Consider the following 14609-nt stretch of genomic DNA (forward strand, 5'->3'; position numbering starts at 1 on the left):
GCTTATAAGTTTCTGAGTTGCTGTAAATATATGTATAATTATAGCTTATTTGGCATGGTTCTCTAGAAACAGATAGCTTGGTGGGACCCTAAAACTCCATTCTGTATAATTGTCCCGATACATTCATCCATTGAGGGCTTTTGGTCAGATTCCATGACTTGGCTATTGTGATTAGTACAGCAATAAACTTGGTTCTTTCCTGTATAGTGGTTTATGATTTTTTTGGTAAATGCCCAAGAGTAGAACTGATTATTCATAGGGGAGTTGTGTTTAATTTTTAAGGAACCTACACATTGCTCTCTAGAAGAATTGAACAAGTTTATTGATCCCCTGTTAACTTTCTGTCATCTACCTACTTCTACCCTAGTATCTTTCTTTCTAGTTACATTCCCACCAAGAGTGTATTAATGCTTGCATTTGGGAACATCCTTGGCAGGATCTTTTATTGCTTGTTTCTTTTTGTAATAATGACCATTCTAACTGGAGTGATGTGTAGACTCAATGTTGATTTACATTTCACAAAAGGCAATTTTTCTGGTAGAAATTTCTTCCAAGAGACTGTGTTTGTAATCTTAGAAAATATTTCAGAATTATACATATTTCGTGACTGCTAAATACTTTTCTGCTTTCCTGCTGCCTTTCCTAAATTTTAGTAAGCTCACAAACAAAAAAGAATAATGACTCACCATGTGCACTTACTCCTAATGTTTTTCTGAAGATATTCTAAACATTTTCCTGAAAAATACAGAAGACAGTGAGAGACTGCTAGTGCATAGAAGAAAATGAGGTAACTAAAGAGAATCTTTTGAATTTATATATTTGCTGGAATACTTCAATGGCAAAGTGAAGACTGTAGGAAATTGAAAGCAGGTAGAATGTTTATTGCATAGCAGACCTTGATGGAAGCTGCTCTGTTACTATGAGTAAGTATAAGTAAGACACTGAACTTTCAGCCCAGGAAATGCTGATCTTCAAATGGAACAGCAAGAAAAATAATTATTTCCTTTACTAATTGCTTGTATAGCGGCATTATTGAATCCATACTTATTGTTAAACAACCACCTTTTGTTATGCTTCCAGTTTAGATCTTTTTCAACCCTACAGGCAAATAACTGGATTAGAACAAGCCCCACCTCTGGACTCTGAAGTGGCAAAGACTGGTACCCCATCTTTGACTGATGTTGAAGGACTGCTAATGACATTTCTTGGCCTGGTAATGCTTTTGCTGATGGTTTTTCTATGCCTTCCTTGCATTACATGCACTGCAAAACTCTTATGAGCTTAGCCAGCCAGTTACATTAGATCAAGCTCCAAGTGAATGAATTTCCCCTGAGAAGAATCGCAGCCAGAGACGGGTAAGTGGGGGTGTCAGTCTGACCAACCAAAGACTGGTTCGCTCTGAAGAAGTTCCCGATGACGGGTAAGGCAGACAAGGTGATCCACCCAACATAAGACAGGCAGGTCACTTCTTTAAACAAAGATGGGGGGTGAGATGTTGGAAGCTTTTGGGAGCTGACAGTAAAGCTCAAAGGGCATCTGGACCTCTGTGCTCGCTTAAAGGCACATACAAGGAACTGGCTCACTTAAAAGACACCAGGTGCCCGGGATTGCTTTGCTATGAATGCAGAGTTTGTTCTAAATTTTCCTTGTTTTTCTAGGATGGACTGAGTGTGAGGGCCCACGAGGATGCACCATGCCACATGTTGGAACTCCCAATATCCAGGCTGTTCACATGTTCTGAAAAGGACGACCTTACAAGATACTGACTTTTATATATGCCCAGGAATTAATTGCACTGCTTTGGACATTTCTAACTGTGGTGGGACTGATGTTGATTACTGTGTTAGGTGGGGATATGAGGTAACTGGGACAGGCTCTTGGATCATGCATAAGGGCCCTCCCTATCCTTGTCTGGTGAATCTCGCCCCCCAGACTTGTCTCAAACCCCCTGCATGGCCAATGCTATCCTTACCAATGTAATCCTGTTAGGAAAAAGGATAACTAACTGGGAGGTGGGTCTGCCATTAAAACAAAAAAGAGGGAAACTGTAGAGCACATGGGAAGCAAAGATGGCGCTGAGAAGGAGTTAAGTGGGCAGAGCCCGATTTGCTTTAAGTTCAGTGTGTAACCAACCTCTAGAAGCTTAGGTGCATGATAGGGTGTGACCTTGACAGTGATTGGTTCCTCTTCCTCTCCTGCCATGCCACCCGCTCCTTTTTGCTTTAAAAAGGGCTTTCTTTGTGTTAATAAATGAGTTTTCCTGCTTGAGTTGACTCCCCGCTGCATCTGATTGTCTCCCGGGCTAAGGGAGGCTGGGGAATGGGCGAGTGGCCTCACTTACCTTTCCTCAGATCCCATCCGTCTTTCCTGGGATGGATGAAGACCTGACAGAAACTATCTTGGAAATTAACTGTAAAGTTTGAGGGAAGGGGTGTTGGGAGGAGAAAAACAGAGAAAATGACAGAGTTGGTGACACTGTTCAACTACTCAACTACTCACCCACCAACAATGAAGTAGGGTTCCCATCTGTCCACATCCCCTCCAGCATCTGTTATTAGAGTTCTTGATTATAGCCATTCTAACTGGAGTGAGGCAGTATCACAATGTTGTTTTGTTTTGCATTTCTTTTATGGCTAGGGAGGTTGAGCATTTCTTCATGTGTCAATTGGCCATCCTTCTTTCCTCTTCAGAGAAGTTTCTCTTTAAGTCTTTAGCCCGCTTATTTATTGGGCAGTTGTTTCTTTGAGGATTTGTTGTTGGGGGATTTAATTTTTTGAGTTCCAGGTATGTTTTAGATATGAGACTCTTGTCCATTGTATGGCTAGGGAAGATCTTCTCCTAATGGGTAGGCTTTCTATTGATCTTGATAGCTTTGTCCTTTGCCATGCAGAAGCTCTGTAATTTCATACAATACCATTTGTCCAACCTTTCTTTGATTTGTTGTGTTTCTGGGTTTCTATTAAAAAAATTTCGGCCTGTGCCAAAGAGACCTTGGGTTTCTCCTATTCCATCCTATAGGGTTTTCAGGGTGTCTGCTTTGACCCTGCGGTCTTTGATCCATTTGGATTTGATTCTGGTGAAGGGTGGTATATAAGGATCTAGCTTTAGTTTTCTACACGTGATTAACCAATTTTGCCATCACCATTTACTGAAGAGGCTGTCTTTCTTCCATTCTATTTTTTAGCTCCCTTATCGGAGAGTAGATGGCTATAGGTCTGTGGGTTCATTTCTGAGTTTTCAATTCTATTCCATTGGTCATGATGTCTGTTCTTGTACCAGTACCAAGCTGTTTTGATTACTATGGCTTTGTAGTAGAGTTTGAAATTTGGTACTGATATTCCTCCAACACTGTTCTTTCTGTTAAGGATCATTTTTGCTATTCGGGGTCTTTTATTGTTCCATATGAATTTTTGGATTGCCTCTTCTATTTCCTTGAATAATGAGGTTGGAACATTAATAGGGGTCACATTGAATTTGGAGATAGCCGTGGGAATTATTGCCATTTTCACGATGTGGATCCTTCCAATCCAGGAGCATGGAGGTTTTTTCACTTTCTAAGTTCAAGCACTTTATAAAGTAGTGTGGATGTTCTTCAAAAGACTCCACATAGAGATTCCCTATGACCCAGCAATCCCACTTTTGGGCATTTACCCGAATCATCACAACACGACCATACTAAAGCTACCAGCACAACTTTGTTTATTGTAGCATTATTTACCCTAACTAAGATATGGAACCAACCCAGATGCCCCTAAGTAGATGAATGGATAAAGAAGATGTGGTATATATACACAATGGAATTCTATGCCTCCACCAGAAAGAATGACATTGCCCCATTTGTTAGGAAATGGAAAGACTCCGTAAAAAGTTATATTAAGTGAAGTAAGCCAGGCCCACAGAAACATAGGTCCCATGGTTTCTCTTATTTGCAATAACTAGTATATGTCTGAGACAAGCAGAAATGGTCAGATAAGTTGATGTTAGGTGAAATAAACCCCAATATAAATACTCAAATTGTTTTTCTTTCTTGGTATTGTTTTTAACATATTTACAAGATGATTTCTTTGTTGCTTTGTATGTCCCTCCCCCATGGTGTAACCTCTATTTGATGTGGTATAATTTGTGGAGGGAAAGGGAAAAAACAAATTGTTTAAATAGAGATACAGGTGGACTCATTGCAACAATGAGACATTATGTCGAAAAATGAACTTTACAACATTGGTGTGGGGCAGGGTGGCGGGATACGGGGAGTGCAAGGGTGGGGAGATGGGAAGGGATGATTATTTTTACATTTTATAGTTTTTACTATAGAGATCTTTCACTTCTTTAGTTAGGTTAATTAGGTATAAATTTAAGTATTTTGAGACCATTGCAAATAGAATTGTTTTCCTGATTTCCCACTCTGTCTGCACATTATTGGCATTCAGATAAGCTACTGATTTATTTCTTTTTGTTGGGGGGGTGGGTCCGGTCATGGGGCCTGAACTCTGGCCTGGGTTCTGTCCCTCAGCTCTTCAGCTCAAGGCTAGTGCTCTACCACTTGAGCCACAGTGCCACTTCCGGCTTTTTCTTTTTGCTTATGTGGTGCTGAAGAATCGAACCCAGGGCCTTGAGCATGCAAGGCAAGCGCTCTACCACTGAGCCACCTTTCCAGCCCTAAGCTACTGATTTCTGTGGGATTATTTTTAATCCTGCCACTTTGCCAAAGTTATTGATCAGTTCTGAATGCTTGAGGGTTAGTGGGGTTCTGTAGATATAGCATCATGTCATCTGAAAATAGGGATAATTTTACTTCTTTTCCTAGCCAAATCTGGTTTATGTATTTCTCTTGTTTTATTGGTCTGCCTAGGAATTCGGGCATTATGTTGAAAAAGACTGGACTAGTGGACATCCCTGTCTCTTTCCTGGTTTAGAGGGCCTGTTTTTCTATTTCACCTTTTGGTATGATGCTGGCTATCGGTTTGTCATCTATAGCCTGTATTAGGTTGACATATACTGCTTCTATTCTTAGATTCTCCAGACAATTTATTATAAAGGGATATTTCATTCTTTTGAAGGATTTCTTTTTTACTATCTTGTATTGATCATATAATTTCTGTCATTCACTCTATAAATGTGGTATATTACATTTATTAATTTAGATGTACTAAAACCACCTTCATTTCTGGGTAAAGCCAACTTGTTCATAAATAATGTTTTTTATCAGTTGTTGAATTCTGTTAGAAATTATTTTGTTAAAGATCTTTGTGTCTATTGATCTTTAAAAAGTTTTCTGTATAGTTTTGTTTTGTTCATTGGGTCCCTACCTGGTTTGGCTTAATAGAATTAGTTCAGTAGTGATCCTTCAATTTCTATTTCATGAAACTACTTGAGGTATTTTTTTTTGTTTAAGTAGTTGTATAAAGAGTTTTCAAGTTAACATGCCAATTTACATGTACTGTGACTTATAATCAATGCCACTGCTTTCAAAATTCTCTATCTCTCCCAACACAATCTAATCCTTCAATTTTCTTTTTTTCTTTTTTATTGTGAAAATACCATACAGAAGTGTTACAATTACATGGGCAAGATAATGAGTACATTTCTTATTAAGCACTGTTGCATCCTCCTTTGTTTCTCCTTCCCATCCCTCTTCGGCCCCCTACCCGATCATCCCCCCACCACGACCAAAGTTGTAAAGTTCATTTTTCGACATTATATTAAGTGAAGTAAGCCAGGCCCAAAGAAACATAGGTCCCATGGTTAATCCTTCAACTTTCTAATTCCATTTTTACATATATACATTGAATTTTATGACTATATTTGTCCATACTTCCTTTCTTCATTCATTTACTCCCTTTCTTTTGACCTCATCTTCTCATAAGACAAGTTCCACTCATTTGTAGGAAAATAAATAGGCATGGAAACAATTATGTTAACTGAGATATGTCAGGTTCAGAGAGACATAGGACACACCTTTTTTTTACCATATGTGGAAATTAGATCTAAATTATAAATATATTTGTAATATATAAAGGGTCATATCTTTATACACACAATGTATTAATTAAAATATTGTATGTTCAAGGGAGAATTCCAATGATGTATCTTCTTTAAACAACTAAAGTTTAACAAAATGGTTTTCATAGTCATCATGAACCCTTTTATCTACATTAAACTCAAGTGGACATGCATATAGATCTAAATAAAGTAGCAGTAGTTACTCCACTTTGTAATTTATTTGTATAGATTAATATCATTTCTTCAAAGTAGAACAACTCATTCACTTGTCATTTGCTCTACTCAAGTGGCTAGAGTCTGGTCATTTACAAAGCAGTCTTTAGGAATGACTTATGTTAAGTTTTGACCTCAGACTTTAGGTACTGAAGGCTTACAAACAAGCCTAATGTCCCACTCAAGGTAAAATATGTTTTGAGTTTATAAATTTAAACTTTTCATGCTTAGATTGGCCTTTGAATGATCTCTTCCTTCTAAGTACCTGGGATTGCAGGGACTATAGGTTTGAGCCACTCTGCCATCCCTTTTCTCACCATTTCTATCCAAGAGATCCCTGGTTGTTTACCCAGAGACGTTAGTCAGGGAAAATAAAGCATAGAACCAAACTGGAAAAGAGGTTGATATATTGCCTGTGTTCACATATTTTATACTATTTTTACTTTTATTTTATTCTTCATTTTGAATTAACATACATTAATGATATACAATAGAATGATACACAATAGAATATTATGCAGCCATTAGAAAGGACAAAATAAGTCATTCACAGCGAAATGGATGGAATTAGAACAAATCATTTTGAGCGAGGTAAGCCAAGATCAGAGCGATAAACAGAACATGATCTCCCTGATATGTGGACGTTAAACTCTAAATGCAAGGAGATATGACAAATTAAACAGGACCCAAGAAACAAAAGACCTCTTCTTAATTTGTCATATCATTTCTAAATGATTCCATGTTCTTGACCTCATATATGGTATATACATGTGTACATATGAGGCAAGATAGGAGGAGACCAGGGAATCAGAGGGAAACGTGGGCCCATCAGCTGCACTGGACATTGATGATAGTGACCTAAGCAATTCAAGGGCAGTGATGGGAGGGAGGCAATGAGAAAGAGGAAACAGCATACTCTAAGCAAAAGGAAAGAGAAATGCACATACCACCCAATTTGGAAAAAAATAGCTGTAGTGTCAAATTTTGTTGAGACCATAAACTTTATAGACCATGCTAATAACAATGTGCCTTTTGAAGGTTAAAATGTGTTTGTGACTTTAACTATCACTATCCCCACAATACAATGAATTTTGTGAAATTTATGTAATCAGTCTCAATAAAAAAATGAAGAAAAATGTTAAATATCAATGAAGATATTGCTACCTTATGGTAGTAGATTGCTTAAAAATAAATTCCATTTTTAATTTAGTGTTAATAAATGTTGTAAATGTTCTGGCATTATATACAGTGATATCCTATCCCAGTGAATATTGACATTAGTCTGGAATTTTAACTTTTATAAATGGAACAATATTTACTTTAGTACATAAAATAAACTTTTGTTATATGATACAGAATAGAATGGTGGATTCTTTACCTTTTATAAGTATATATATTTTTAATTTAAATTTTAATTTTACTGTCAAGGTGATGGACATAGGGGTTACAGTTACATAAGTAACTTGTTACCCCTGAAATTTCCCTCCCCCAACTCCCTCCCTCCTTTACATGTTTTAATTTTATATATTTTTTTATTGTGAAAATACTGTACAGAGGGGTTACAATTACATGGACAAGGTAATGAGCACATTTCTTTTCAAGCATTGTTGCCTCCTCGTTTGTTTCCCCTTCCCTTCCCTTCCCACCCACCCCCCAACCCCCACCCCAGAAAATTTGGTAATCCAAAATTGAAGTAACTGAAAGAGTAAATTTTTATTACAGTTTAATATCTTTCAAAAACAATAGCATTATTGAAAGCTGATCGTTTTAAATTTACTTATATATGAAACTTGTCATTAATTTAGAACTCATATACTCGTCTTATGGTGGGGAAAATGGACTATTTAAAATAAGTAATTTGAGGTTACATGTTTGTAATCCATGAATCAAAACAGCAAATTACAAAATGAATTTCATTTTCCAGGTGTAATCAAATGCATATTTTATATCACTCATAGTAATATTAGGATATCAGTTTGTAACAAATAGTCACAGATAGTGATCCCTCTCTTGAAGGGAACCTGAGAAGAATGGTCTCACCATTGCAATTGGTGCTATTATAAAAAAAAGTCAGAATTACAGTTATATTATATATTTCTGGAATTATACAATTAATTTAGAAAGATAATAAGATACAGCATATATATATAAATAAGCGAATTATACCAAATGAAGTTTGTACTTAACAGAATTATATTTGAAATTTTTCTTTCCATTTCTTTCCCTAATTAAGAATATCTCATAATGAGGATGGCAGAGGAGAAGCTGGGAGCTAATCATGCTCTCACATAGAAAGCAGTTTTAGTGTTCCAGTGAAAAGTCGTAGGCTAGAGAATCACACCAAGTGTGCCATTATAGTACAGAGAGTTTGGCAGAGAGGAAAAATCCAGGCAGATTGGTTAAGGAGAAGGATTTGAGTACTTGTCCATGGCTGAAGCGGTGGCACAGATGCCATATCAAAAGAAAAGAGCCAGGGACAAAGGTGCCAGAGCAGTGTGCCAGAGATTCTACTCACCACCAAAAAGAACTGACAAGGAGCAGGAATTTTCATCGTGCTGACCACAGACAGTTGCAGACTCTGGACAGCCCAGAAACCAAGGGATAGGCATGAATACCCCAAGACATCCTCACTCTTTCTCACAGAGCAACCATGGGAAAGTAGCCACATAGACTGTCTAGTTGGATCAAAAAGTAATATCCTTCTATCTGCGGTTTTCAAGAGACACACCTTGCCCACAAAAAACAAAAACAAAAACAAAAACAAAAACAAAAAAACCCCTGAAACTAAACGGCTGGAATAAAACCTTCCAAGCAAATGGTCCCAATAAAAAGGCGGGAGTTGCAATCCTAAAATCAGATAAGATAGACTATAAATTAAAATTAACCAGTAGAGATAAAGAAAGGAATTGCCTACTAATTAAGGGATCTCTCCTTCAGGAGAATATTACCATTCTAAATATCTATTCACCAAACAACAGAGCACTCAAATTTATCCAAGAAACACTATTTTCACTCAAATCTCACATAGATCCAAAGCCATTAACTATTGGCGATGTTAAAACACCAATATCCTTGCTGGTAGATCAATCTGGCAAAAACTCAGTAGAGAACCTCAGATCTAAACAACCTCAGATCAACTAGACGTAAGAATCATCTAATGAATATTTCACCCAACAGCATAAGAATACACATTCTTCTCAGCAGCACATGGAACTTCCTCTAAAGTAGAACACATTCTGTGTCCCAAAGATAATTTGACCAATTTCAGAAACACTAAAATTATGCCCTGCATTCTCTCAGACAACAGGGAATAAAATTAGAACTCAACACAAAAAACCACCAAAGAAAGCTCTGTAACACATGCATGGTGAACAACACACTGTTGAAGTACCAGAGATTAGAAAAGAAATTCAAATGTTCATGATATTCAACAAAAATAAGCATATAAAATACCAGTTCCTCTGGGACACAGCAAAGGCAGTATTCAGAGGTAAGCTTATAGCTCTGAGTTCCTATATCAACAAATTGGAGAGATCAGAAACCAACAATTTAAAGAGGCAACTGAAGCTCCATGAAAAAAGAGCAACAAGTTAAACCCCAATGTAGTAGATGGAAACAAAAGATTAAAATTAAATCGCAACTAAATGAAACACAGTCCAAAAAAATCCCATAGAAATAATCAATAAAACAAAGAGTTGGTTCTTTGAAAAAATTAACAAAATTGACAGACCCTTAGCAAATCTTATCAGAACAAGAAGAGAACAAACCCAAATAAACAAACTCAGAGATGAGAATGGAAACATCACTACGGGGGGGGGACAAGATTCAGAACATTATAAGGGAATACAAAAATTCATACGGAACAATAAAATACCCTGAAAAGCAAAAACAATCCTTAGCAGAAAGAACAGTGCTAGAGGAATATCAATACAAAATTTCAAACTATACTACAAAGCCATAGTAGTCAAACAGCTTGGCATTGGCACAAGAACAGACCTGAGGACCAATGGAAGAGAACTGAAGACATAGAAATGAACACACAGACCTATAGCCACCTAGTCTTTGATAAGGGAGTTAAAAAAATAGAATGGAAGAAAGACAGCTTCTTCAGTAAATGGTGCTGCCAAAATTGGTTAATTACCTGTAGAAAACTAAAGTTAGATCCTTATAGATCACCCTGCCTCAGAATCAACTCCAGATGTATCAAAGACCTCGAAATCAAAGTAGACATCCTAAAGTCTTTACAGGAAGAAATAGGAGAAACTCTAGGGCCCCTTGACACAAGCTGAAAGTTTCTTAATGAAGACCTAGAAACACAACAAATCAAAGAATGGTTGGACAAATGGGATTGTATGGAACTGTAGAGTTTCTGCATGACAAAGGACATAGCTAGCAAGATCAATAGAAAGCTCACCGATTGGGAGAGATCTTCACTAGGCATACAATGGAGAAGGTAGTCATATCTAAAATATATTTAGAACTCAATAAACTAAACCCCCCAACAACACATCCTCAAAGAAACAACTTCGTGATTAATAAGTAGGTTAAAGAATTAAATGGAAACTTCTCTGAAGAGGAAATAAGAAAGGCCAAAAGACACATGAAGAAATGATCAACTTCTCCAGGCATAAAAGAAATGCAAATGAAAACAACATTGAGATTCCACCTCACCCCAGTTAGAATGGCTGTAATCAAGAAATCTAATAACAACAGATGCTGGCCAAAAGGGAACCCTATTGCATTGCTGATGTAAACTTTTCCAACCACTTTAGAAAGCAGTATGGAGGTTCCTCAAAAGACTACACATAGAGTTTCCCTATCACCCAGCAATCCCACTTTTAGGCATTTACCCAAAGGATTACAAACAAAGCTATACTAAAGCTACCATCACAACTATGTTTATTGCAGCATTATTTGCCACAGGTAAGATATGGAACCAACCAAATGTCCCTCAGTAGATAAATGGATCAAGAAAATGTGGTATATTTATACAATGGCATTCTAAGCCTCCATCAGAAATAATGACATTGCCCCATTTGTTAGGAAATGAAAAGTCTGGGGAAAAAATTACATTAAGTGAAGTAAGCCAGACCCAAAGAAACATAGGTCCCATGGTTTCCCTTATTTGCAATAACAGGTATAAGTGTAGGGCAAGCAGAAAAGGGCAAAAGCTATGTGTATATGACCATATAAGATGATGTTAAGTGAAATGAACCATAGGATAGGGACACAAGTAGTCTTTTATTTCTTGCTACTTTTTTTAAACATATTTATAATGTACTATGTGATTTTTTGTTTCTCTTCTATGTTCTTCCCCCATGGTATATCCCCTGTTTTCACTGTCTTTGTTGTCAGTGCCCTTCATCTTCTATATACATTTTTCTAATTTGTGGAGGGGAAGAGAAATAACAAAATGCTAAAATAAGGATACAGGTTGACCCATTGTAACAATGAGAGGTATAAAACACTATGTAGAAAACGAACTTTACATCTTGGGAGAGGGAGGAGTTGGGGAGTCTGGGAGGGAAGGAATGGTAGGGGGAAAAGATAGGAGGATATTACAATGGTTGATACGAAGTGTACTAATTTCTCTACTCATGTAACTGTAATCCTTCTGTACAGTATTCTTATAATAAAATCATTTAAAAAAGAATATCTCATAATGAAAACAAAAAGAAAAACTTAGCATGCTGCTTGAGATCCATAGTTTGTTCTATTATTTCACTTTTGATAATGATTATAATCTTTAAAAAATAGAATAAATGAAATCAAGTGTTGTATTGTGTGATTTGAACTAGAGAAATATAACCTGGTCTTAAATTTACATTTTGTCATCCAGTTTACTTAATGGGTAACTTTGGACAACTACAATGATTTTTTTCTGAGCACCAGATTCTTTATTACTTTCTTTTAATTATGGTTTAGAATATTTATCATTTTCCTATGCTAACCTTCTCTTCCAACTTTGTGATTGTGTTATTTTGCTATTTATATTTCTTATGCATTACACGTGAGCACTAGACTTTCTTACTCCTATGTACCACTCTTCTCTTATAATCTTTATTGTCACTCTTTCTGGTTAGCTCCATTTTGTACTTAATTACTGAGTACAACTTTTTTTCAGTTCAATATATGTGTGTTATCATGTGGTGCTTATCTTTCTGTGCCTTGTCTTTAGGTTATTCTCTTTAATATGATTTTCTTGATTTCATCCATGTTTGCAATGACAATATTTCAATTCTTTTTTTTTTTTTTTTGGTCGGTCTTAGGGTTTGAACTCTGGGCCTGATCTCTGTCCCTCAGCTATTCAGCTGAAGGCTAGCGCTCTACCACTTGAGCTACAGCGCCACTTCTGGTTTTCTGGTGGTTTATTGGAGATAAGAGTTTCACAGACTTTCCTGCCCGTGCTGGCTTTAAACTGCTATCCTCAGATCTCAGCCTCCCGAATAGCTACGATTATAGGCGTGAACCACCAGCGCCCGGCTATTTCAACTTTTTATTATGACTGACTAGTATTCTATTGTGTATGTATGCCCCCTTTTATTTATCTATTAATCTGTTGATAGACAATTAAGTTGTTTACATATATACAGTTTTTCACATACTAATTTTATTATATTTAAAAATTTAGTCAGCAGTGGAATTTCATACAGTGACCCTTGAAAGTCCTTTAGATGGACAGTAGATCCAACTATACTCACTCTCACTCTGAGAAGAAAATTTTGGTAAAAACAACAAACTAGGAAACTGAAAGAAAGAGATCGTAATATTATCATACTCTGATAATACAATAGCAATAATACTGAGAGAAAGTCTTATATTGTTTAATTAAATGACACTTTATTTGTAGTTGCTGTGAACCATATTTATTAGTTTTAAATCTCTACACCTTTTGTTTAATATTAAATTGTACTTAGTGTTATAGATCTTGTACAATTGGAAGATAGACTGAATTATAAAACTAAAATGATGAATTCTTTTAATAACTGGCAGTTATTTGCCTTTCCCTAATTTTACTATTTGCTTGTTGATTTTATTGTTGTTTTTTTCTAAGCTAGACCATGCTAAATAATGGAAGAACACGAAAAAGAGAATAACTCAAACATATGAAAAACACATTTATTTCATCAAATATTAAGGCCACACAAGATGATATGATAAAAAGAATGAGCTAGTGCTATAGATGAGGGTGGCAGTATCTTAATATAAAAATCAGATTTATTCCACAGGGGAACATATTTAATGAAAATGTTTCTTTCAAACCTGGTATTCTGTCATTCAGTTATGTTTTCCAATTAAAATCTTTACTAGAGATCAGAATAAGATAAAAAAAAATATAGTCTGTCAGTTTACTGCCTTTAGCACTAAAAGAAAAAAAAACCCACAGCTGGATGTTTTAGGATAGTATTGTTCCCATGTTTGGTAGAATTGCTAACAAGACTAAGTTTTCTGAGAGGGAAAGACACAGAAATAAAGAGTAGGCAACTAAGGTAGCTTATGCTCTTCTGCACTGTTTTGCCACATGTTTTGAGTATGAACTTAAGTAGCAGTTGTTAAAATTATAGCCTTATTCTCCAATTTGTGCCAACCTGCTCTATTTGTTCTGGTAAATAGAATGCTCAAAGGCACAGGACACTCTCTGTAACCACAGGAGGCTAGATGTAAACATAGGAAAAGAATGCAGTGACTCACATGCCACTAATGAGCAAGACTTTCAGAATCTCTGTTATACTTTTTGAAATTACATCTTTGGATATTCTATTTTTAGTTCAACCCATTAAATGTATTTAACCCAAGTTGCTAATGATAATGAAATTTTCTTTTCCTGCTGACAGGAGAGTACTGGGCAGATAAAAAGCTGGAAAGTTTGAGATTGAGAAAAGATGTTGATGGATGGGAACAGTAAGAGTTGATGGATGAGCAATTCTAAAGACAAAAAGTATCTACTATTTCAGTTTGATAGGATAGTTTTTGACGTTCCTGAAAGTCAAGGATGCCTATCTCATAGGGACAAAAGAAAAAAGTCTAATTGTTAACCAGAATTGTGAAAAATTAGCCTTAGTTTACACAGTCTTTTGAATTACATAAAGAGTTTACATGAATTAGTAAGGTAATAAAAGAAAATTTGAAGATTTATTTGCAATTTCCTAATTATTTCTGCATACATTTTGTCTCTACTATAGGCCATTATCATTGTTCATTATAATAAAAGAATTACATTCTCTGTGTATGTGTGTACGTGTGTGTGTGTGTGTGTGTGTGTGTGTGTGTGTGTGTGTGTGTGTGTGTGTGTGTGTGTAAATATATGGGATGACCTGAAGAATTGATTAAGCATAATATTCTTGGTGAGAGTAAGGGAAAGACTGTTGTTTAAATATACATTCAAATTTATGCTC

This window comes from Dipodomys merriami, unplaced genomic scaffold, assembly GCF_024711535.1.
Source record: "Dipodomys merriami isolate MVZ:Mamm:240054 unplaced genomic scaffold, mDipMer1.0.p SCAF_3, whole genome shotgun sequence".
NCBI classification, from domain to species: Eukaryota; Metazoa; Chordata; class Mammalia; order Rodentia; family Heteromyidae; genus Dipodomys; species Dipodomys merriami.